The sequence below is a fragment of the Hyperolius riggenbachi genome, chromosome 2 (genome assembly GCF_040937935.1).
Source record: "Hyperolius riggenbachi isolate aHypRig1 chromosome 2, aHypRig1.pri, whole genome shotgun sequence".
In the NCBI taxonomy this organism is placed as follows: Eukaryota; Metazoa; Chordata; class Amphibia; order Anura; family Hyperoliidae; genus Hyperolius; species Hyperolius riggenbachi.
The window spans coordinates 47,219,017-47,241,970 of NC_090647.1; the positions used below are offsets into that span (position 1 = coordinate 47,219,017).

The 22,954-nt window shown below is 40.7% G+C and overlaps 11 non-coding genes across 11 annotated transcripts; 6 read left to right on the forward strand and 5 right to left on the reverse strand.

The window, feature by feature from the left end:
• The first annotated feature begins 1,313 nt into the window (after positions 1–1,313).
• Positions 1,314–1,420, forward strand: LOC137555031 (U6 spliceosomal RNA). Its single transcript, XR_011027738.1, has one exon. It is a non-coding gene; the product is annotated as a U6 spliceosomal RNA (small nuclear RNA).
• Positions 1,421–3,539: 2,119 nt separating this feature from the next.
• On the reverse strand, positions 3,540–3,703 carry LOC137554747 (U1 spliceosomal RNA). Its single transcript, XR_011027492.1, has one exon. It is a non-coding gene; the product is annotated as a U1 spliceosomal RNA (small nuclear RNA).
• Positions 3,704–5,263: 1,560 nt separating this feature from the next.
• LOC137555032 (U6 spliceosomal RNA) lies at positions 5,264–5,370 on the forward strand. The gene has a single exon (XR_011027739.1). It is a non-coding gene; the product is annotated as a U6 spliceosomal RNA (small nuclear RNA).
• Positions 5,371–7,487: 2,117 nt separating this feature from the next.
• On the reverse strand, positions 7,488–7,651 carry LOC137554748 (U1 spliceosomal RNA). Its single transcript, XR_011027493.1, has one exon. It is a non-coding gene; the product is annotated as a U1 spliceosomal RNA (small nuclear RNA).
• Positions 7,652–9,211: 1,560 nt separating this feature from the next.
• LOC137555033 (U6 spliceosomal RNA) lies at positions 9,212–9,318 on the forward strand. Its single transcript, XR_011027740.1, has one exon. It is a non-coding gene; the product is annotated as a U6 spliceosomal RNA (small nuclear RNA).
• A 2,117-nt stretch (positions 9,319–11,435) lies between these two features.
• On the reverse strand, positions 11,436–11,599 carry LOC137554749 (U1 spliceosomal RNA). Its single transcript, XR_011027494.1, has one exon. It is a non-coding gene; the product is annotated as a U1 spliceosomal RNA (small nuclear RNA).
• A 1,560-nt stretch (positions 11,600–13,159) lies between these two features.
• On the forward strand, positions 13,160–13,266 carry LOC137555034 (U6 spliceosomal RNA). Its single transcript, XR_011027741.1, has one exon. It is a non-coding gene; the product is annotated as a U6 spliceosomal RNA (small nuclear RNA).
• A 2,117-nt stretch (positions 13,267–15,383) lies between these two features.
• On the reverse strand, positions 15,384–15,547 carry LOC137554750 (U1 spliceosomal RNA). Its single transcript, XR_011027495.1, has one exon. It is a non-coding gene; the product is annotated as a U1 spliceosomal RNA (small nuclear RNA).
• Positions 15,548–17,107: 1,560 nt separating this feature from the next.
• Positions 17,108–17,214, forward strand: LOC137555036 (U6 spliceosomal RNA). The gene has a single exon (XR_011027743.1). It is a non-coding gene; the product is annotated as a U6 spliceosomal RNA (small nuclear RNA).
• Positions 17,215–19,332: 2,118 nt separating this feature from the next.
• On the reverse strand, positions 19,333–19,496 carry LOC137554781 (U1 spliceosomal RNA). The gene has a single exon (XR_011027524.1). It is a non-coding gene; the product is annotated as a U1 spliceosomal RNA (small nuclear RNA).
• Positions 19,497–21,056: 1,560 nt separating this feature from the next.
• LOC137555037 (U6 spliceosomal RNA) lies at positions 21,057–21,163 on the forward strand. Its single transcript, XR_011027744.1, has one exon. It is a non-coding gene; the product is annotated as a U6 spliceosomal RNA (small nuclear RNA).
• Positions 21,164–22,954: the final 1,791 nt, after the last annotated feature.

Genomic DNA, 22,954 nt, shown 5'->3' on the forward strand with positions numbered 1-22,954 from the left:
ACTCAGGCAGCCACTCCCAACTCCTTATAAGGAAGAGAGGCTGTTTTGTACTTCAATGGGGAGTGATCAGTGCTCAGTTCACTAAGCAGTTTAGACTAGTCTACTGATGGTTTTTAGTCTACTGATGGTTTGGTGTAAATCAGTTGCATCAAGAAGGAATTCACTAATAATTACCAAATGTCTTAAGCTCAACACACACCAAACAATCTTGGTTGTACAGATTTACCAAATCTATGTAGTATAAGGGCCAACAGATTGAAAATACCTTGAATGATTTATTGGATAAGCTCTTATACTACATGAAACTGGTAAGATTGAACAACCAAGATTGTATGGTGTGTGTTGAGCCTTAGACCTGGTCTAAAACATTTGGTAATTAGGTGGGTAAAGCAGAGGAAATGATCAAAAGATGCAATTGGCAAACGAGTAGCTATGACTGACAGCCTTCTCCTTTGATGAGCTCTCCTCTGCATACAATTAAACTCCTGCATAATTCATTCAAAAGGTTCCATCCTCACGTCGAAAATACCTCACAGAATGACTTTACCGACATAAATCATCTGGTCGAATCTCTGTCAGAAAAAGTGGGCGTGGTTACTCCTTGTTTGCTTTGTGAATTGCATCTTTTGATCATTTACCCTGCTTTACCGACCTAATTACCGAATGTTTTAGACCAGGTCTAAAAACAGGTCTAAAACATTACACCAAACCATCAGTATACTAGTCTAAACTGCTTAGTGAATTGAGGCCAATGTTGGAACAATGTTACCAACAGTTGGGCTTCGGTAAAACGGAGTACTTCTATCGTAGGTGTGAAAATGTTTATGAATTAGCACACAAAAGTCTAAATTAATGAATGCAGTATTTTCTCGACCAGATTTTTTACCGCACATGCTTTTATGAATGATAGCCTTTGAAATGGTTCCTGGGTTTTCTTTTTTCCGCACTTATAGTAATTCTTTATCCCCTACCGTTCTCTTGTCAAGTGAAGCACTTTTCTAGGCAGCCTGGGCTCCATGTCATTTCCTACAGTGGGTGTGAAGAGAGGAATCCCCACCCACTAGATTAGCATAATTTATTCACTTTCGGCTAGTACCCAAGATGCAATAGTGGTTGCAATATTGCTCTTCTCTGCCAGGAAATTTGATTTCCAAGCCAAAATATTTAGCCCTGTCCTGTTTATTATTATTATTATAGCTTTCTGCAAGGTTCTCACGCTCCAAACTATAGGGGACTCTTGATTTTACTCTCCCTAACGTGCAGGTAGTATCAGGGCGCGGGGTATATATACTCTGGTGAAACAGCCCTTAGTTGTGCTCGCTTCGGCAGCACATATACTAAAATTGGAACGATACAGAGAAGATTAGCATGGCCCCTGCGCAAGGATGACACGCAAATTCGTGAAGCGTTCCATATTTTTAGGCATCTTCCTCTGGGCAAAACATTAACATTTTTATACGTCAGAACGCAGCTTTACGTGTCGGGTTCAAAGTGCTACATGTAAGTGCACCTGCTAAGCTTCTCTAAGCAATGGCATGCAAACCGAGTTCTGTGCTTCTTTGCAGATGTGCTTTCTTCCGGTCTCAAGTGGTAATGTCCCCTGGGTTTTCCTTTTTCCGCACTTAGGCCTTATTCACATTATAAATTGTTAGCGCAAGCGCTGAGTGCTTTTGTAAGTGCTTTTCCAAGTGTTTTCTGAGCGATTATCGATTTTTTTAGAAGCACTTTTCTAAGCGCTTTTGTAAATGCGATTTGAGCTTTTCTTCCTGCAGACAAACAGGTAGTGAACTCTTATGACCTGGAACGAAATAGCTGTAATTATTATGTGAAGAAAGGCACTCAAAAAAAATCGCTTTTCAAAGCCTTTTTTTCAAGTGCTTAGCGATTTTCCTATACCTTGTATTGAAGCCCAAACGCTCAGGAAATGGTGCAGGACCCGCGTTTGTGATTGTAAAGAAAGCTCATCGCTGATGTTAAAATGCCCACATAGGAAAACATTGCACAAGCGCTTTTAAAAATCACCAGTGCTTAAAAAAAATTAAAAAGCGCTCATAGGGCTTGATTCCCTAAAACGTGATAACTGCTATCACGGTCGCACTAGCGTTTTGGATTAATTAGATGATTAAAGTCTGACACTTTGAGCCTAGAATTGTGAACCTTTTCACAATATTCTAATGGTCTGAGATTTTGATTTTGGGGTTCTCATAAGCTGTAAGCCAAAATCATCAAATTTATAACAAATATAGGCTTGAAATGTCTGGCTTTGCATGTAATGAATCCATTTCATATATTATTTTCACCTATCACTGAAATACATTTACTTTTGCACAACATTATAAGTTTTCTAAATTTTACCTGTAAGATCTTCTTCAGAGCCCCCCATCCTTAGATAAAGCTATTTAAGCAATCTTTACTGATTTCTGAATTAAAGAAAAGGATTCATTTGAATTTACAGATGGAAAAGGAATATCAAACAATATTAATATCATATTAATAAGCAAACAACTTTCTCATTTTTTTTCCATCAGTTTTTATACATTTTTACCATATATCAATAAGAATGTATCAGTCAAAATTAAACATTTTCTAAACAGTTACCCCTTTTATCTCTACCAATAAACCCAGTGTATTCATATTAATTCAAATTATTGCTCCAGTAACTGCATATTTTTGGTAAGCTGTGCTTTAGTAGTATAGTAGTATCTGTTTTCTAGTGTTGTCCGGATCATGAACGATTCGGATCTTTGATCCGAATCTATTTTGTGAGTCGAATCATCCGAATCATCAAAATGGGTGATTCGGATTGCAAAAGGGGCGGGGCCAGGAGCGACACGCCCCCTCTCAGCGGGGTCCTGGAAGCAGAGCAGAGATGGATCGCTCTGTTGGAGGGGACTCGGGGAGCCAGCCTTGCAGGGACAGGTAGAGGGGACATGGGTGCCACTGCCAGATATGTGCAGAGCACACATACTAGCTGTAATGTGCTGCTCATTATAGGCTGTCTGTTCCGTAGTTGTGCACAGTGAACACATTGGAAACTTTTGGCTCAGCTCGGCACAGTTCAGTAACTTTGCAGGCACTGTGATTGCAGCGCAATATGATCCTCCTGCACTCGCTCTAAACAGCTGCACTTATCTTCTGGGAATGCTTTGGGGAATGCTTTCTTTCACTGTGCGACGTTTCCATTCAAGGTATACAGATGAACATGTAGGTGAAATATATGTAAAGCATATGATCGCAGCATGTGGGTATTGTGTGCAAACAAACATTTCTGCTCCCTGCTCTGTCCACTCCCTGCCCTCTGTCCATCTTCTCCCCTTCTCCTGTCCTGCTAGTCATTTCACCCCCGAATGCTTCCCTTGTAAAATGATCCGAGATTCGGATCAAAGATCCGGACCTATTCAATGATCCGATTCGAATCATCCGGATCATTGAAAAGATCCGAACTTCCCATCTCTACTGTTTTCCTCCCTTTATCTGATGACCAATAGCAGTTTCACAGTACTCAGATATTACCGAATCTATTATTAACCAGCATTGATCAGGGGAAAGCGCGAACGCAGTCCCCCACTACCACAAATTATGCAGTCGAGTTTCCCGCATTTGGGGAAATCGCAGGGGTCAACCCACTCGGAGTGCAATGGATGAGCCTCACCCTGGGAGAACCACCTTCGTGATCATGGTGTCTCCCCTGCCAGGTAAGTATGAGTTGGAATCGCACGGAGGGAGGATGCTGGGCTCAGCACTGCTTACACAACACAGGGGGACTTTATGATCTGAAATAAATTAATTTTATCCGCACGGCGATTTTACACAGTTCTCATCCTCATACAATGGAAAGTCCTGCTGCTCTAACAATAAATAAAATTTAACCGCAAACATAAAATCGGTGTGAACTGGAGTCTCTCCCAGACTGCACTGCAACAATCATCATATTTGAATAAAGTGACTTCACTCAGGCAGCCACTCCCAACTCCTTATAAGGAAGAGAGGCTGTTTTGTACTTCAATGGGGAGTGATCAGTGCTCAGTTCACTAAGCAGTTTAGACTAGTCTACTGATGGTTTTTAGTCTACTGATGGTTTGGTGTAAATCAGTTGCATCAAGAAGGAATTCACTAATAATTACCAAATGTCTTAAGCTCAACACACACCAAACAATCTTGGTTGTACAGATTTACCAAATCTATGTAGTATAAGGGCCAACAGATTGAAAATACCTTGAATGATTTATTGGATAAGCTCTTATACTACATGAAACTGGTAAGATTGAACAACCAAGATTGTATGGTGTGTGTTGAGCCTTAGACCTGGTCTAAAACATTTGGTAATTAGGTGGGTAAAGCAGAGGAAATGATCAAAAGATGCAATTGGCAAACGAGTAGCTATGACTGACAGCCTTCTCCTTTGATGAGCTCTCCTCTGCATACAATTAAACTCCTGCATAATTCATTCAAAAGGTTCCATCCTCACGTCGAAAATACCTCACAGAATGACTTTACCGACATAAATCATCTGGTCGAATCTCTGTCAGAAAAAGTGGGCGTGGTTACTCCTTGTTTGCTTTGTGAATTGCATCTTTTGATCATTTACCCTGCTTTACCGACCTAATTACCGAATGTTTTAGACCAGGTCTAAAAACAGGTCTAAAACATTACACCAAACCATCAGTATACTAGTCTAAACTGCTTAGTGAATTGAGGCCAATGTTGGAACAATGTTACCAACAGTTGGGCTTCGGTAAAACGGAGTACTTCTATCGTAGGTGTGAAAATGTTTATGAATTAGCACACAAAAGTCTAAATTAATGAATGCAGTATTTTCTCGACCAGATTTTTTACCGCACATGCTTTTATGAATGATAGCCTTTGAAATGGTTCCTGGGTTTTCTTTTTTCCGCACTTATAGTAATTCTTTATCCCCTACCGTTCTCTTGTCAAGTGAAGCACTTTTCTAGGCAGCCTGGGCTCCATGTCATTTCCTACAGTGGGTGTGAAGAGAGGAATCCCCACCCACTAGATTAGCATAATTTATTCACTTTCGGCTAGTACCCAAGATGCAATAGTGGTTGCAATATTGCTCTTCTCTGCCAGGAAATTTGATTTCCAAGCCAAAATATTTAGCCCTGTCCTGTTTATTATTATTATTATAGCTTTCTGCAAGGTTCTCACGCTCCAAACTATAGGGGACTCTTGATTTTACTCTCCCTAACGTGCAGGTAGTATCAGGGCGCGGGGTATATATACTCTGGTGAAACAGCCCTTAGTTGTGCTCGCTTCGGCAGCACATATACTAAAATTGGAACGATACAGAGAAGATTAGCATGGCCCCTGCGCAAGGATGACACGCAAATTCGTGAAGCGTTCCATATTTTTAGGCATCTTCCTCTGGGCAAAACATTAACATTTTTATACGTCAGAACGCAGCTTTACGTGTCGGGTTCAAAGTGCTACATGTAAGTGCACCTGCTAAGCTTCTCTAAGCAATGGCATGCAAACCGAGTTCTGTGCTTCTTTGCAGATGTGCTTTCTTCCGGTCTCAAGTGGTAATGTCCCCTGGGTTTTCCTTTTTCCGCACTTAGGCCTTATTCACATTATAAATTGTTAGCGCAAGCGCTGAGTGCTTTTGTAAGTGCTTTTCCAAGTGTTTTCTGAGCGATTATCGATTTTTTTAGAAGCACTTTTCTAAGCGCTTTTGTAAATGCGATTTGAGCTTTTCTTCCTGCAGACAAACAGGTAGTGAACTCTTATGACCTGGAACGAAATAGCTGTAATTATTATGTGAAGAAAGGCACTCAGAAAATCGCTTTTCAAAGCCTTTTTTTCAAGTGCTTAGCGATTTTCCTATACCTTGTATTGAAGCCCAAACGCTCAGGAAATGGTGCAGGACCCGCGTTTGTGATTGTAAAGAAAGCTCATCGCTGATGTTAAAATGCCCACATAGGAAAACATTGCACAAGCGCTTTTAAAAATCACCAGTGCTTAAAAAAAATTAAAAAGCGCTCATAGGGCTTGATTCCCTAAAACGTGATAACTGCTATCACGGTCGCACTAGCGTTTTGGATTAATTAGATGATTAAAGTCTGACACTTTGAGCCTAGAATTGTGAACCTTTTCACAATATTCTAATGGTCTGAGATTTTGATTTTGGGGTTCTCATAAGCTGTAAGCCAAAATCATCAAATTTATAACAAATATAGGCTTGAAATGTCTGGCTTTGCATGTAATGAATCCATTTCATATATTATTTTCACCTATCACTGAAATACATTTACTTTTGCACAACATTATAAGTTTTCTAAATTTTACCTGTAAGATCTTCTTCAGAGCCCCCCATCCTTAGATAAAGCTATTTAAGCAATCTTTACTGATTTCTGAATTAAAGAAAAGGATTAATTTGAATTTACAGATGGAAAAGGAATATCAAACAATATTAATATCATATTAATAAGCAAACAACTTTCTCATTTTTTTTCCATCAGTTTTTATACATTTTTACCATATATCAATAAGAATGTATCAGTCAAAATTAAACATTTTCTAAACAGTTACCCCTTTTATCTCTACCAATAAACCCAGTGTATTCATATTAATTCAAATTATTGCTCCAGTAACTGCATATTTTTGGTAAGCTGTGCTTTAGTAGTATAGTAGTATCTGTTTTCTAGTGTTGTCCGGATCATGAACGATTCGGATCTTTGATCCGAATCTATTTTGTGAGTCGAATCATCCGAATCATCAAAATGGGTGATTCGGATTGCAAAAGGGGCGGGGCCAGGAGCGACACGCCCCCTCTCAGCGGGGTCCTGGAAGCAGAGCAGAGATGGATCGCTCTGTTGGAGGGGACTCGGGGAGCCAGCCTTGCAGGGACAGGTAGAGGGGACATGGGTGCCACTGCCAGATATGTGCAGAGCACACATACTAGCTGTAATGTGCTGCTCATTATAGGCTGTCTGTTCCGTAGTTGTGCACAGTGAACACATTGGAAACTTTTGGCTCAGCTCGGCACAGTTCAGTAACTTTGCAGGCACTGTGATTGCAGCGCAATATGATCCTCCTGCACTCGCTCTAAACAGCTGCACTTATCTTCTGGGAATGCTTTGGGGAATGCTTTCTTTCACTGTGCGACGTTTCCATTCAAGGTATACAGATGAACATGTAGGTGAAATATATGTAAAGCATATGATCGCAGCATGTGGGTATTGTGTGCAAACAAACATTTCTGCTCCCTGCTCTGTCCACTCCCTGCCCTCTGTCCATCTTCTCCCCTTCTCCTGTCCTGCTAGTCATTTCACCCCCGAATGCTTCCCTTGTAAAATGATCCGAGATTCGGATCAAAGATCCGGACCTATTCAATGATCCGATTCGAATCATCCGGATCATTGAAAAGATCCGAACTTCCCATCTCTACTGTTTTCCTCCCTTTATCTGATGACCAATAGCAGTTTCACAGTACTCAGATATTACCGAATCTATTATTAACCAGCATTGATCAGGGGAAAGCGCGAACGCAGTCCCCCACTACCACAAATTATGCAGTCGAGTTTCCCGCATTTGGGGAAATCGCAGGGGTCAACCCACTCGGAGTGCAATGGATGAGCCTCACCCTGGGAGAACCACCTTCGTGATCATGGTGTCTCCCCTGCCAGGTAAGTATGAGTTGGAATCGCACGGAGGGAGGATGCTGGGCTCAGCACTGCTTACACAACACAGGGGGACTTTATGATCTGAAATAAATTAATTTTATCCGCACGGCGATTTTACACAGTTCTCATCCTCATACAATGGAAAGTCCTGCTGCTCTAACAATAAATAAAATTTAACCGCAAACATAAAATCGGTGTGAACTGGAGTCTCTCCCAGACTGCACTGCAACAATCATCATATTTGAATAAAGTGACTTCACTCAGGCAGCCACTCCCAACTCCTTATAAGGAAGAGAGGCTGTTTTGTACTTCAATGGGGAGTGATCAGTGCTCAGTTCACTAAGCAGTTTAGACTAGTCTACTGATGGTTTTTAGTCTACTGATGGTTTGGTGTAAATCAGTTGCATCAAGAAGGAATTCACTAATAATTACCAAATGTCTTAAGCTCAACACACACCAAACAATCTTGGTTGTACAGATTTACCAAATCTATGTAGTATAAGGGCCAACAGATTGAAAATACCTTGAATGATTTATTGGATAAGCTCTTATACTACATGAAACTGGTAAGATTGAACAACCAAGATTGTATGGTGTGTGTTGAGCCTTAGACCTGGTCTAAAACATTTGGTAATTAGGTGGGTAAAGCAGAGGAAATGATCAAAAGATGCAATTGGCAAACGAGTAGCTATGACTGACAGCCTTCTCCTTTGATGAGCTCTCCTCTGCATACAATTAAACTCCTGCATAATTCATTCAAAAGGTTCCATCCTCACGTCGAAAATACCTCACAGAATGACTTTACCGACATAAATCATCTGGTCGAATCTCTGTCAGAAAAAGTGGGCGTGGTTACTCCTTGTTTGCTTTGTGAATTGCATCTTTTGATCATTTACCCTGCTTTACCGACCTAATTACCGAATGTTTTAGACCAGGTCTAAAAACAGGTCTAAAACATTACACCAAACCATCAGTATACTAGTCTAAACTGCTTAGTGAATTGAGGCCAATGTTGGAACAATGTTACCAACAGTTGGGCTTCGGTAAAACGGAGTACTTCTATCGTAGGTGTGAAAATGTTTATGAATTAGCACACAAAAGTCTAAATTAATGAATGCAGTATTTTCTCGACCAGATTTTTTACCGCACATGCTTTTATGAATGATAGCCTTTGAAATGGTTCCTGGGTTTTCTTTTTTCCGCACTTATAGTAATTCTTTATCCCCTACCGTTCTCTTGTCAAGTGAAGCACTTTTCTAGGCAGCCTGGGCTCCATGTCATTTCCTACAGTGGGTGTGAAGAGAGGAATCCCCACCCACTAGATTAGCATAATTTATTCACTTTCGGCTAGTACCCAAGATGCAATAGTGGTTGCAATATTGCTCTTCTCTGCCAGGAAATTTGATTTCCAAGCCAAAATATTTAGCCCTGTCCTGTTTATTATTATTATTATAGCTTTCTGCAAGGTTCTCACGCTCCAAACTATAGGGGACTCTTGATTTTACTCTCCCTAACGTGCAGGTAGTATCAGGGCGCGGGGTATATATACTCTGGTGAAACAGCCCTTAGTTGTGCTCGCTTCGGCAGCACATATACTAAAATTGGAACGATACAGAGAAGATTAGCATGGCCCCTGCGCAAGGATGACACGCAAATTCGTGAAGCGTTCCATATTTTTAGGCATCTTCCTCTGGGCAAAACATTAACATTTTTATACGTCAGAACGCAGCTTTACGTGTCGGGTTCAAAGTGCTACATGTAAGTGCACCTGCTAAGCTTCTCTAAGCAATGGCATGCAAACCGAGTTCTGTGCTTCTTTGCAGATGTGCTTTCTTCCGGTCTCAAGTGGTAATGTCCCCTGGGTTTTCCTTTTTCCGCACTTAGGCCTTATTCACATTATAAATTGTTAGCGCAAGCGCTGAGTGCTTTTGTAAGTGCTTTTCCAAGTGTTTTCTGAGCGATTATCGATTTTTTTAGAAGCACTTTTCTAAGCGCTTTTGTAAATGCGATTTGAGCTTTTCTTCCTGCAGACAAACAGGTAGTGAACTCTTATGACCTGGAACGAAATAGCTGTAATTATTATGTGAAGAAAGGCACTCAGAAAATCGCTTTTCAAAGCCTTTTTTTCAAGTGCTTAGCGATTTTCCTATACCTTGTATTGAAGCCCAAACGCTCAGGAAATGGTGCAGGACCCGCGTTTGTGATTGTAAAGAAAGCTCATCGCTGATGTTAAAATGCCCACATAGGAAAACATTGCACAAGCGCTTTTAAAAATCACCAGTGCTTAAAAAAAATTAAAAAGCGCTCATAGGGCTTGATTCCCTAAAACGTGATAACTGCTATCACGGTCGCACTAGCGTTTTGGATTAATTAGATGATTAAAGTCTGACACTTTGAGCCTAGAATTGTGAACCTTTTCACAATATTCTAATGGTCTGAGATTTTGATTTTGGGGTTCTCATAAGCTGTAAGCCAAAATCATCAAATTTATAACAAATATAGGCTTGAAATGTCTGGCTTTGCATGTAATGAATCCATTTCATATATTATTTTCACCTATCACTGAAATACATTTACTTTTGCACAACATTATAAGTTTTCTAAATTTTACCTGTAAGATCTTCTTCAGAGCCCCCCATCCTTAGATAAAGCTATTTAAGCAATCTTTACTGATTTCTGAATTAAAGAAAAGGATTAATTTGAATTTACAGATGGAAAAGGAATATCAAACAATATTAATATCATATTAATAAGCAAACAACTTTCTCATTTTTTTTCCATCAGTTTTTATACATTTTTACCATATATCAATAAGAATGTATCAGTCAAAATTAAACATTTTCTAAACAGTTACCCCTTTTATCTCTACCAATAAACCCAGTGTATTCATATTAATTCAAATTATTGCTCCAGTAACTGCATATTTTTGGTAAGCTGTGCTTTAGTAGTATAGTAGTATCTGTTTTCTAGTGTTGTCCGGATCATGAACGATTCGGATCTTTGATCCGAATCTATTTTGTGAGTCGAATCATCCGAATCATCAAAATGGGTGATTCGGATTGCAAAAGGGGCGGGGCCAGGAGCGACACGCCCCCTCTCAGCGGGGTCCTGGAAGCAGAGCAGAGATGGATCGCTCTGTTGGAGGGGACTCGGGGAGCCAGCCTTGCAGGGACAGGTAGAGGGGACATGGGTGCCACTGCCAGATATGTGCAGAGCACACATACTAGCTGTAATGTGCTGCTCATTATAGGCTGTCTGTTCCGTAGTTGTGCACAGTGAACACATTGGAAACTTTTGGCTCAGCTCGGCACAGTTCAGTAACTTTGCAGGCACTGTGATTGCAGCGCAATATGATCCTCCTGCACTCGCTCTAAACAGCTGCACTTATCTTCTGGGAATGCTTTGGGGAATGCTTTCTTTCACTGTGCGACGTTTCCATTCAAGGTATACAGATGAACATGTAGGTGAAATATATGTAAAGCATATGATCGCAGCATGTGGGTATTGTGTGCAAACAAACATTTCTGCTCCCTGCTCTGTCCACTCCCTGCCCTCTGTCCATCTTCTCCCCTTCTCCTGTCCTGCTAGTCATTTCACCCCCGAATGCTTCCCTTGTAAAATGATCCGAGATTCGGATCAAAGATCCGGACCTATTCAATGATCCGATTCGAATCATCCGGATCATTGAAAAGATCCGAACTTCCCATCTCTACTGTTTTCCTCCCTTTATCTGATGACCAATAGCAGTTTCACAGTACTCAGATATTACCGAATCTATTATTAACCAGCATTGATCAGGGGAAAGCGCGAACGCAGTCCCCCACTACCACAAATTATGCAGTCGAGTTTCCCGCATTTGGGGAAATCGCAGGGGTCAACCCACTCGGAGTGCAATGGATGAGCCTCACCCTGGGAGAACCACCTTCGTGATCATGGTGTCTCCCCTGCCAGGTAAGTATGAGTTGGAATCGCACGGAGGGAGGATGCTGGGCTCAGCACTGCTTACACAACACAGGGGGACTTTATGATCTGAAATAAATTAATTTTATCCGCACGGCGATTTTACACAGTTCTCATCCTCATACAATGGAAAGTCCTGCTGCTCTAACAATAAATAAAATTTAACCGCAAACATAAAATCGGTGTGAACTGGAGTCTCTCCCAGACTGCACTGCAACAATCATCATATTTGAATAAAGTGACTTCACTCAGGCAGCCACTCCCAACTCCTTATAAGGAAGAGAGGCTGTTTTGTACTTCAATGGGGAGTGATCAGTGCTCAGTTCACTAAGCAGTTTAGACTAGTCTACTGATGGTTTTTAGTCTACTGATGGTTTGGTGTAAATCAGTTGCATCAAGAAGGAATTCACTAATAATTACCAAATGTCTTAAGCTCAACACACACCAAACAATCTTGGTTGTACAGATTTACCAAATCTATGTAGTATAAGGGCCAACAGATTGAAAATACCTTGAATGATTTATTGGATAAGCTCTTATACTACATGAAACTGGTAAGATTGAACAACCAAGATTGTATGGTGTGTGTTGAGCCTTAGACCTGGTCTAAAACATTTGGTAATTAGGTGGGTAAAGCAGAGGAAATGATCAAAAGATGCAATTGGCAAACGAGTAGCTATGACTGACAGCCTTCTCCTTTGATGAGCTCTCCTCTGCATACAATTAAACTCCTGCATAATTCATTCAAAAGGTTCCATCCTCACGTCGAAAATACCTCACAGAATGACTTTACCGACATAAATCATCTGGTCGAATCTCTGTCAGAAAAAGTGGGCGTGGTTACTCCTTGTTTGCTTTGTGAATTGCATCTTTTGATCATTTACCCTGCTTTACCGACCTAATTACCGAATGTTTTAGACCAGGTCTAAAAACAGGTCTAAAACATTACACCAAACCATCAGTATACTAGTCTAAACTGCTTAGTGAATTGAGGCCAATGTTGGAACAATGTTACCAACAGTTGGGCTTCGGTAAAACGGAGTACTTCTATCGTAGGTGTGAAAATGTTTATGAATTAGCACACAAAAGTCTAAATTAATGAATGCAGTATTTTCTCGACCAGATTTTTTACCGCACATGCTTTTATGAATGATAGCCTTTGAAATGGTTCCTGGGTTTTCTTTTTTCCGCACTTATAGTAATTCTTTATCCCCTACCGTTCTCTTGTCAAGTGAAGCACTTTTCTAGGCAGCCTGGGCTCCATGTCATTTCCTACAGTGGGTGTGAAGAGAGGAATCCCCACCCACTAGATTAGCATAATTTATTCACTTTCGGCTAGTACCCAACATGCAATAGTGGTTGCAATATTGCTCTTCTCTGCCAGGAAATTTGATTTCCAAGCCAAAATATTTAGCCCTGTCCTGTTTATTATTATTATTATAGCTTTCTGCAAGGTTCTCACGCTCCAAACTATAGGGGACTCTTGATTTTACTCTCCCTAACGTGCAGGTAGTATCAGGGCGCGGGGTATATATACTCTGGTGAAACAGCCCTTAGTTGTGCTCGCTTCGGCAGCACATATACTAAAATTGGAACGATACAGAGAAGATTAGCATGGCCCCTGCGCAAGGATGACACGCAAATTCGTGAAGCGTTCCATATTTTTAGGCATCTTCCTCTGGGCAAAACATTAACATTTTTATACGTCAGAACGCAGCTTTACGTGTCGGGTTCAAAGTGCTACATGTAAGTGCACCTGCTAAGCTTCTCTAAGCAATGGCATGCAAACCGAGTTCTGTGCTTCTTTGCAGATGTGCTTTCTTCCGGTCTCAAGTGGTAATGTCCCCTGGGTTTTCCTTTTTCCGCACTTAGGCCTTATTCACATTATAAATTGTTAGCGCAAGCGCTGAGTGCTTTTGTAAGTGCTTTTCCAAGTGTTTTCTGAGCGATTATCGATTTTTTTAGAAGCACTTTTCTAAGCGCTTTTGTAAATGCGATTTGAGCTTTTCTTCCTGCAGACAAACAGGTAGTGAACTCTTATGACCTGGAACGAAATAGCTGTAATTATTATGTGAAGAAAGGCACTCAGAAAATCGCTTTTCAAAGCCTTTTTTTCAAGTGCTTAGCGATTTTCCTATACCTTGTATTGAAGCCCAAACGCTCAGGAAATGGTGCAGGACCCGCGTTTGTGATTGTAAAGAAAGCTCATCGCTGATGTTAAAATGCCCACATAGGAAAACATTGCACAAGCGCTTTTAAAAATCACCAGTGCTTAAAAAAAATTAAAAAGCGCTCATAGGGCTTGATTCCCTAAAACGTGATAACTGCTATCACGGTCGCACTAGCGTTTTGGATTAATTAGATGATTAAAGTCTGACACTTTGAGCCTAGAATTGTGAACCTTTTCACAATATTCTAATGGTCTGAGATTTTGATTTTGGGGTTCTCATAAGCTGTAAGCCAAAATCATCAAATTTATAACAAATATAGGCTTGAAATGTCTGGCTTTGCATGTAATGAATCCATTTCATATATTATTTTCACCTATCACTGAAATACATTTACTTTTGCACAACATTATAAGTTTTCTAAATTTTACCTGTAAGATCTTCTTCAGAGCCCCCCATCCTTAGATAAAGCTATTTAAGCAATCTTTACTGATTTCTGAATTAAAGAAAAGGATTAATTTGAATTTACAGATGGAAAAGGAATATCAAACAATATTAATATCATATTAATAAGCAAACAACTTTCTCATTTTTTTTCCATCAGTTTTTATACATTTTTACCATATATCAATAAGAATGTATCAGTCAAAATTAAACATTTTCTAAACAGTTACCCCTTTTATCTCTACCAATAAACCCAGTGTATTCATATTAATTCAAATTATTGCTCCAGTAACTGCATATTTTTGGTAAGCTGTGCTTTAGTAGTATAGTAGTATCTGTTTTCTAGTGTTGTCCGGATCATGAACGATTCGGATCTTTGATCCGAATCTATTTTGTGAGTCGAATCATCCGAATCATCAAAATGGGTGATTCGGATTGCAAAAGGGGCGGGGCCAGGAGCGACACGCCCCCTCTCAGCGGGGTCCTGGAAGCAGAGCAGAGATGGATCGCTCTGTTGGAGGGGACTCGGGGAGCCAGCCTTGCAGGGACAGGTAGAGGGGACATGGGTGCCACTGCCAGATATGTGCAGAGCACACATACTAGCTGTAATGTGCTGCTCATTATAGGCTGTCTGTTCCGTAGTTGTGCACAGTGAACACATTGGAAACTTTTGGCTCAGCTCGGCACAGTTCAGTAACTTTGCAGGCACTGTGATTGCAGCGCAATATGATCCTCCTGCACTCGCTCTAAACAGCTGCACTTATCTTCTGGGAATGCTTTGGGGAATGCTTTCTTTCACTGTGCGACGTTTCCATTCAAGGTATACAGATGAACATGTAGGTGAAATATATGTAAAGCATATGATCGCAGCATGTGGGTATTGTGTGCAAACAAACATTTCTGCTCCCTGCTCTGTCCACTCCCTGCCCTCTGTCCATCTTCTCCCCTTCTCCTGTCCTGCTAGTCATTTCACCCCCGAATGCTTCCCTTGTAAAATGATCCGAGATTCGGATCAAAGATCCGGACCTATTCAATGATCCGATTCGAATCATCCGGATCATTGAAAAGATCCGAACTTCCCATCTCTACTGTTTTCCTCCCTTTATCTGATGACCAATAGCAGTTTCACAGTACTCAGATATTACCGAATCTATTATTAACCAGCATTGATCAGGGGAAAGCGCGAACGCAGTCCCCCACTACCACAAATTATGCAGTCGAGTTTCCCGCATTTGGGGAAATCGCAGGGGTCAACCCACTCGGAGTGCAATGGATGAGCCTCACCCTGGGAGAACCACCTTCGTGATCATGGTGTCTCCCCTGCCAGGTAAGTATGAGTTGGAATCGCACGGAGGGAGGATGCTGGGCTCAGCACTGCTTACACAACACAGGGGGACTTTATGATCTGAAATAAATTAATTTTATCCGCACGGCGATTTTACACAGTTCTCATCCTCATACAATGGAAAGTCCTGCTGCTCTAACAATAAATAAAATTTAACCGCAAACATAAAATCGGTGTGAACTGGAGTCTCTCCCAGACTGCACTGCAACAATCATCATATTTGAATAAAGTGACTTCACTCAGGCAGCCACTCCCAACTCCTTATAAGGAAGAGAGGCTGTTTTGTACTTCAATGGGGAGTGATCAGTGCTCAGTTCACTAAGCAGTTTAGACTAGTCTACTGATGGTTTTTAGTCTACTGATGGTTTGGTGTAAATCAGTTGCATCAAGAAGGAATTCACTAATAATTACCAAATGTCTTAAGCTCAACACACACCAAACAATCTTGGTTGTACAGATTTACCAAATCTATGTAGTATAAGGGCCAACAGATTGAAAATACCTTGAATGATTTATTGGATAAGCTCTTATACTACATGAAACTGGTAAGATTGAACAACCAAGATTGTATGGTGTGTGTTGAGCCTTAGACCTGGTCTAAAACATTTGGTAATTAGGTGGGTAAAGCAGAGGAAATGATCAAAAGATGCAATTGGCAAACGAGTAGCTATGACTGACAGCCTTCTCCTTTGATGAGCTCTCCTCTGCATACAATTAAACTCCTGCATAATTCATTCAAAAGGTTCCATCCTCACGTCGAAAATACCTCACAGAATGACTTTACCGACATAAATCATCTGGTCGAATCTCTGTCAGAAAAAGTGGGCGTGGTTACTCCTTGTTTGCTTTGTGAATTGCATCTTTTGATCATTTACCCTGCTTTACCGACCTAATTACCGAATGTTTTAGACCAGGTCTAAAAACAGGTCTAAAACATTACACCAAACCATCAGTATACTAGTCTAAACTGCTTAGTGAATTGAGGCCAATGTTGGAACAATGTTACCAACAGTTGGGCTTCGGTAAAACGGAGTACTTCTATCGTAGGTGTGAAAATGTTTATGAATTAGCACACAAAAGTCTAAATTAATGAATGCAGTATTTTCTCGACCAGATTTTTTACCGCACATGCTTTTATGAATGATAGCCTTTGAAATGGTTCCTGGGTTTTCTTTTTTCCGCACTTATAGTAATTCTTTATCCCCTACCGTTCTCTTGTCAAGTGAAGCACTTTTCTAGGCAGCCTGGGCTCCATGTCATTTCCTACAGTGGGTGTGAAGAGAGGAATCCCCACCCACTAGATTAGCATAATTTATTCACTTTCGGCTAGTACCCAAGATGCAATAGTGGTTGCAATATTGCTCTTCTCTGCCAGGAAATTTGATTTCCAAGCCAAAATATTTAGCCCTGTCCTGTTTATTATTATTATTATAGCTTTCTGCAAGGTTCTCACGCTCCAAACTATAGGGGACTCTTGATTTTACTCTCCCTAACGTGCAGGTAGTATCAGGGCGCGGGGTATATATACTCTGGTGAAACAGCCCTTAGTTGTGCTCGCTTCGGCAGCACATATACTAAAATTGGAACGATACAGAGAAGATTAGCATGGCCCCTGCGCAAGGATGACACGCAAATTCGTGAAGCGTTCCATATTTTTAGGCATCTTCCTCTGGGCAAAACATTAACATTTTTATACGTCAGAACGCAGCTTTACGTGTCGGGTTCAAAGTGCTACATGTAAGTGCACCTGCTAAGCTTCTCTAAGCAATGGCATGCAAACCGAGTTCTGTGCTTCTTTGCAGATGTGCTTTCTTCCGGTCTCAAGTGGTAATGTCCCCTGGGTTTTCCTTTTTCCGCACTTAGGCCTTATTCACATTATAAATTGTTAGCGCAAGCGCTGAGTGCTTTTGTAAGTGCTTTTCCAAGTGTTTTCTGAGCGATTATCGATTTTTTTAGAAGCACTTTTCTAAGCGCTTTTGTAAATGCGATTTGAGCTTTTCTTCCTGCAGACAAACAGGTAGTGAACTCTTATGACCTGGAACGAAATAGCTGTAATTATTATGTGAAGAAAGGCACTCAGAAAATCGCTTTTCAAAGCCTTTTTTTCAAGTGCTTAGCGATTTTCCTATACCTTGTATTGAAGCCCAAACGCTCAGGAAATGGTGCAGGACCCGCGTTTGTGATTGTAAAGAAAGCTCATCGCTGATGTTAAAATGCCCACATAGGAAAACATTGCACAAGCGCTTTTAAAAATCACCAGTGCTTAAAAAAAATTAAAAAGCGCTCATAGGGCTTGATTCCCTAAAACGTGATAACTGCTATCACGGTCGCACTAGCGTTTTGGATTAATTAGATGATTAAAGTCTGACACTTTGAGCCTAGAATTGTGAACCTTTTCACAATATTCTAATGGTCTGAGATTTTGATTTTGGGGTTCTCATAAGCTGTAAGCCAAAATCATCAAATTTATAACAAATATAGGCTTGAAATGTCTGGCTTTGCATGTAATGAATCCATTTCATATATTATTTTCACCTATCACTGAAATACATTTACTTTTGCACAACATTATAAGTTTTCTAAATTTTACCTGTAAGATCTTCTTCAGAGCCCCCCATCCTTAGATAAAGCTATTTAAGCAATCTTTACTGATTTCTGAATTAAAGAAAAGGATTAATTTGAATTTACAGATGGAAAAGGAATATCAAACAATATTAATATCATATTAATAAGCAAACAACTTTCTCATTTTTTTTCCATCAGTTTTTATACATTTTTACCATATATCAATAAGAATGTATCAGTCAAAATTAAACATTTTCTAAACAGTTACCCCTTTTATCTCTACCAATAAACCCAGTGTATTCATATTAATTCAAATTATTGCTCCAGTAACTGCATATTTTTGGTAAGCTGTGCTTTAGTAGTATAGTAGTATCTGTTTTCTAGTGTTGTCCGGATCATGAACGATTCGGATCTTTGATCCGAATCTATTTTGTGAGTCGAATCATCCGAATCATCAAAATGGGTGATTCGGATTGCAAAAGGGGCGGGGCCAGGAGCGACACGCCCCCTCTCAGCGGGGTCCTGGAAGCAGAGCAGAGATGGATCGCTCTGTTGGAGGGGACTCGGGGAGCCAGCCTTGCAGGGACAGGTAGAGGGGACATGGGTGCCACTGCCAGATATGTGCAGAGCACACATACTAGCTGTAATGTGCTGCTCATTATAGGCTGTCTGTTCCGTAGTTGTGCACAGTGAACACATTGGAAACTTTTGGCCTCAGCTCGGCACAGTTCAGTAACTTTGCAGGCACTGTGATTGCAGCGCAATATGATCCTCCTGCACTCGCTCTAAACAGCTGCACTTATCTTCTGGGAATGCTTTGGGGAATGCTTTCTTTCACTGTGCGACGTTTCCATTCAAGGTATACAGATGAACATGTAGGTGAAATATATGTAAAGCATATGATCGCAGCATGTGGGTATTGTGTGCAAACAAACATTTCTGCTCCCTGCTCTGTCCACTCCCTGCCCTCTGTCCATCTTCTCCCCTTCTCCTGTCCTGCTAGTCATTTCACCCCCGAATGCTTCCCTTGTAAAATGATCCGAGATTCGGATCAAAGATCCGGACCTATTCAATGATCCGATTCGAATCATCCGGATCATTGAAAAGATCCGAACTTCCCATCTCTACTGTTTTCCTCCCTTTATCTGATGACCAATAGCAGTTTCACAGTACTCAGATATTACCGAATCTATTATTAACCAGCATTGATCAGGGGAAAGCGCGAACGCAGTCTCCCACTACCACAAATTATGCAGTCGAGTTTCCCGCATTTGGGGAAATCGCAGGGGTCAACCCACTCGGAGTGCAATGGATGAGCCTCACCCTGGGAGAACCACCTTCGTGATCATGGTGTCTCCCCTGCCAGGTAAGTATGAGTTGGAATCGCACGGAGGGAGGATGCTGGGCTCAGCACTGCTTACACAACACAGGGGGACTTTATGATCTGAAATAAATTAATTTTATCCGCACGGCGATTTTACACAGTTCTCATCCTCATACAATGGAAAGTCCTGCTGCTCTAACAATAAATAAAATTTAACCGCAAACATAAAATCGGTGTGAACTGGAGTCTCTCCCAGACTGCACTGCAACAATCATCATATTTGAATAAAGTGACTTCACTCAGGCAGCCACTCCCAACTCCTTATAAGGAAGAGAGGCTGTTTTGTACTTCAATGGGGAGTGATCAGTGCTCAGTTCACTAAGCAGTTTAGACTAGTCTACTGATGGTTTTTAGTCTACTGATGGTTTGGTGTAAATCAGTTGCATCAAGAAGGAATTCACTAATAATTACCAAATGTCTTAAGCTCAACACACACCAAACAATCTTGGTTGTACAGATTTACCAAATCTATGTAGTATAAGGGCCAACAGATTGAAAATACCTTGAATGATTTATTGGATAAGCTCTTATACTACATGAAACTGGTAAGATTGAACAACCAAGATTGTATGGTGTGTGTTGAGCCTTAGACCTGGTCTAAAACATTTGGTAATTAGGTGGGTAAAGCAGAGGAAATGATCAAAAGATGCAATTGGCAAACGAGTAGCTATGACTGACAGCCTTCTCCTTTGATGAGCTCTCCTCTGCATACAATTAAACTCCTGCATAATTCATTCAAAAGGTTCCATCCTCACGTCGAAAATACCTCACAGAATGACTTTACCGACATAAATCATCTGGTCGAATCTCTGTCAGAAAAAGTGGGCGTGGTTACTCCTTGTTTGCTTTGTGAATTGCATCTTTTGATCATTTACCCTGCTTTACCGACCTAATTACCGAATGTTTTAGACCAGGTCTAAAAACAGGTCTAAAACATTACACCAAACCATCAGTATACTAGTCTAAACTGCTTAGTGAATTGAGGCCAATGTTGGAACAATGTTACCAACAGTTGGGCTTCGGTAAAACGGAGTACTTCTATCGTAGGTGTGAAAATGTTTATGAATTAGCACACAAAAGTCTAAATTAATGAATGCAGTATTTTCTCGACCAGATTTTTTACCGCACATGCTTTTATGAATGATAGCCTTTGAAATGGTTCCTGGGTTTTCTTTTTTCCGCACTTATAGTAATTCTTTATCCCCTACCGTTCTCTTGTCAAGTGAAGCACTTTTCTAGGCAGCCTGGGCTCCATGTCATTTCCTACAGTGGGTGTGAAGAGAGGAATCCCCACCCACTAGATTAGCATAATTTATTCACTTTCGGCTAGTACCCAAGATGCAATAGTGGTTGCAATATTGCTCTTCTCTGCCAGGAAATTTGATTTCCAAGCCAAAATATTTAGCCCTGTCCTGTTTATTATTATTATTATAGCTTTCTGCAAGGTTCTCACGCTCCAAACTATAGGGGACTCTTGATTTTACTCTCCCTAACGTGCAGGTAGTATCAGGGCGCGGGGTATATATACTCTGGTGAAACAGCCCTTAGTTGTGCTCGCTTCGGCAGCACATATACTAAAATTGGAACGATACAGAGAAGATTAGCATGGCCCCTGCGCAAGGATGACACGCAAATTCGTGAAGCGTTCCATATTTTTAGGCATCTTCCTCTGGGCAAAACATTAACATTTTTATACGTCAGAACGCAGCTTTACGTGTCGGGTTCAAAGTGCTACATGTAAGTGCACCTGCTAAGCTTCTCTAAGCAATGGCATGCAAACCGAGTTCTGTGCTTCTTTGCAGATGTGCTTTCTTCCGGTCTCAAGTGGTAATGTCCCCTGGGTTTTCCTTTTTCCGCACTTAGGCCTTATTCACATTATAAATTGTTAGCGCAAGCGCTGAGTGCTTTTGTAAGTGCTTTTCCAAGTGTTTTCTGAGCGATTATCGATTTTTTTAGAAGCACTTTTCTAAGCGCTTTTGTAAATGCGATTTGAGCTTTTCTTCCTGCAGACAAACAGGTAGTGAACTCTTATGACCTGGAACGAAATAGCTGTAATTATTATGTGAAGAAAGGCACTCAGAAAATCGCTTTTCAAAGCCTTTTTTTCAAGTGCTTAGCGATTTTCCTATACCTTGTATTGAAGCCCAAACGCTCAGGAAATGGTGCAGGACCCGCGTTTGTGATTGTAAAGAAAGCTCATCGCTGATGTTAAAATGCCCACATAGGAAAACATTGCACAAGCGCTTTTAAAAATCACCAGTGCTTAAAAAAAATTAAAAAGCGCTCATAGGGCTTGATTCCCTAAAACGTGATAACTGCTATCACGGTCGCACTAGCGTTTTGGATTAATTAGATGATTAAAGTCTGACACTTTGAGCCTAGAATTGTGAACCTTTTCACAATATTCTAATGGTCTGAGATTTTGATTTTGGGGTTCTCATAAGCTGTAAGCCAAAATCATCAAATTTATAACAAATATAGGCTTGAAATGTCTGGCTTTGCATGTAATGAATCCATTTCATATATTATTTTCACCTATCACTGAAATACATTTACTTTTGCACAACATTATAAGTTTTCTAAATTTTACCTGTAAGATCTTCTTCAGAGCCCCCCATCCTTAGATAAAGCTATTTAAGCAATCTTTACTGATTTCTGAATTAAAGAAAAGGATTAATTTGAATTTACAGATGGAAAAGGAATATCAAACAATATTAATATCATATTAATAAGCAAACAACTTTCTCATTTTTTTTCCATCAGTTTTTATACATTTTTACCATATATCAATAAGAATGTATCAGTCAAAATTAAACATTTTCTAAACAGTTACCCCTTTTATCTCTACCAATAAACCCAGTGTATTCATATTAATTCAAATTATTGCTCCAGTAACTGCATATTTTTGGTAAGCTGTGCTTTAGTAGTATAGTAGTATCTGTTTTCTAGTGTTGTCCGGATCATGAACGATTCGGATCTTTGATCCGAATCTATTTTGTGAGTCGAATCATCCGAATCATCAAAATGGGTGATTCGGATTGCAAAAGGGGCGGGGCCAGGAGCGACACGCCCCCTCTCAGCGGGGTCCTGGAAGCAGAGCAGAGATGGATCGCTCTGTTGGAGGGGACTCGGGGAGCCAGCCTTGCAGGGACAGGTAGAGGGGACATGGGTGCCACTGCCAGATATGTGCAGAGCACACATACTAGCTGTAATGTGCTGCTCATTATAGGCTGTCTGTTCCGTAGTTGTGCACAGTGAACACATTGGAAACTTTTGGCTCAGCTCGGCACAGTTCAGTAACTTTGCAGGCACTGTGATTGCAGCGCAATATGATCCTCCTGCACTCGCTCTAAACAGCTGCACTTATCTTCTGGGAATGCTTTGGGGAATGCTTTCTTTCACTGTGCGACGTTTCCATTCAAGGTATACAGATGAACATGTAGGTGAA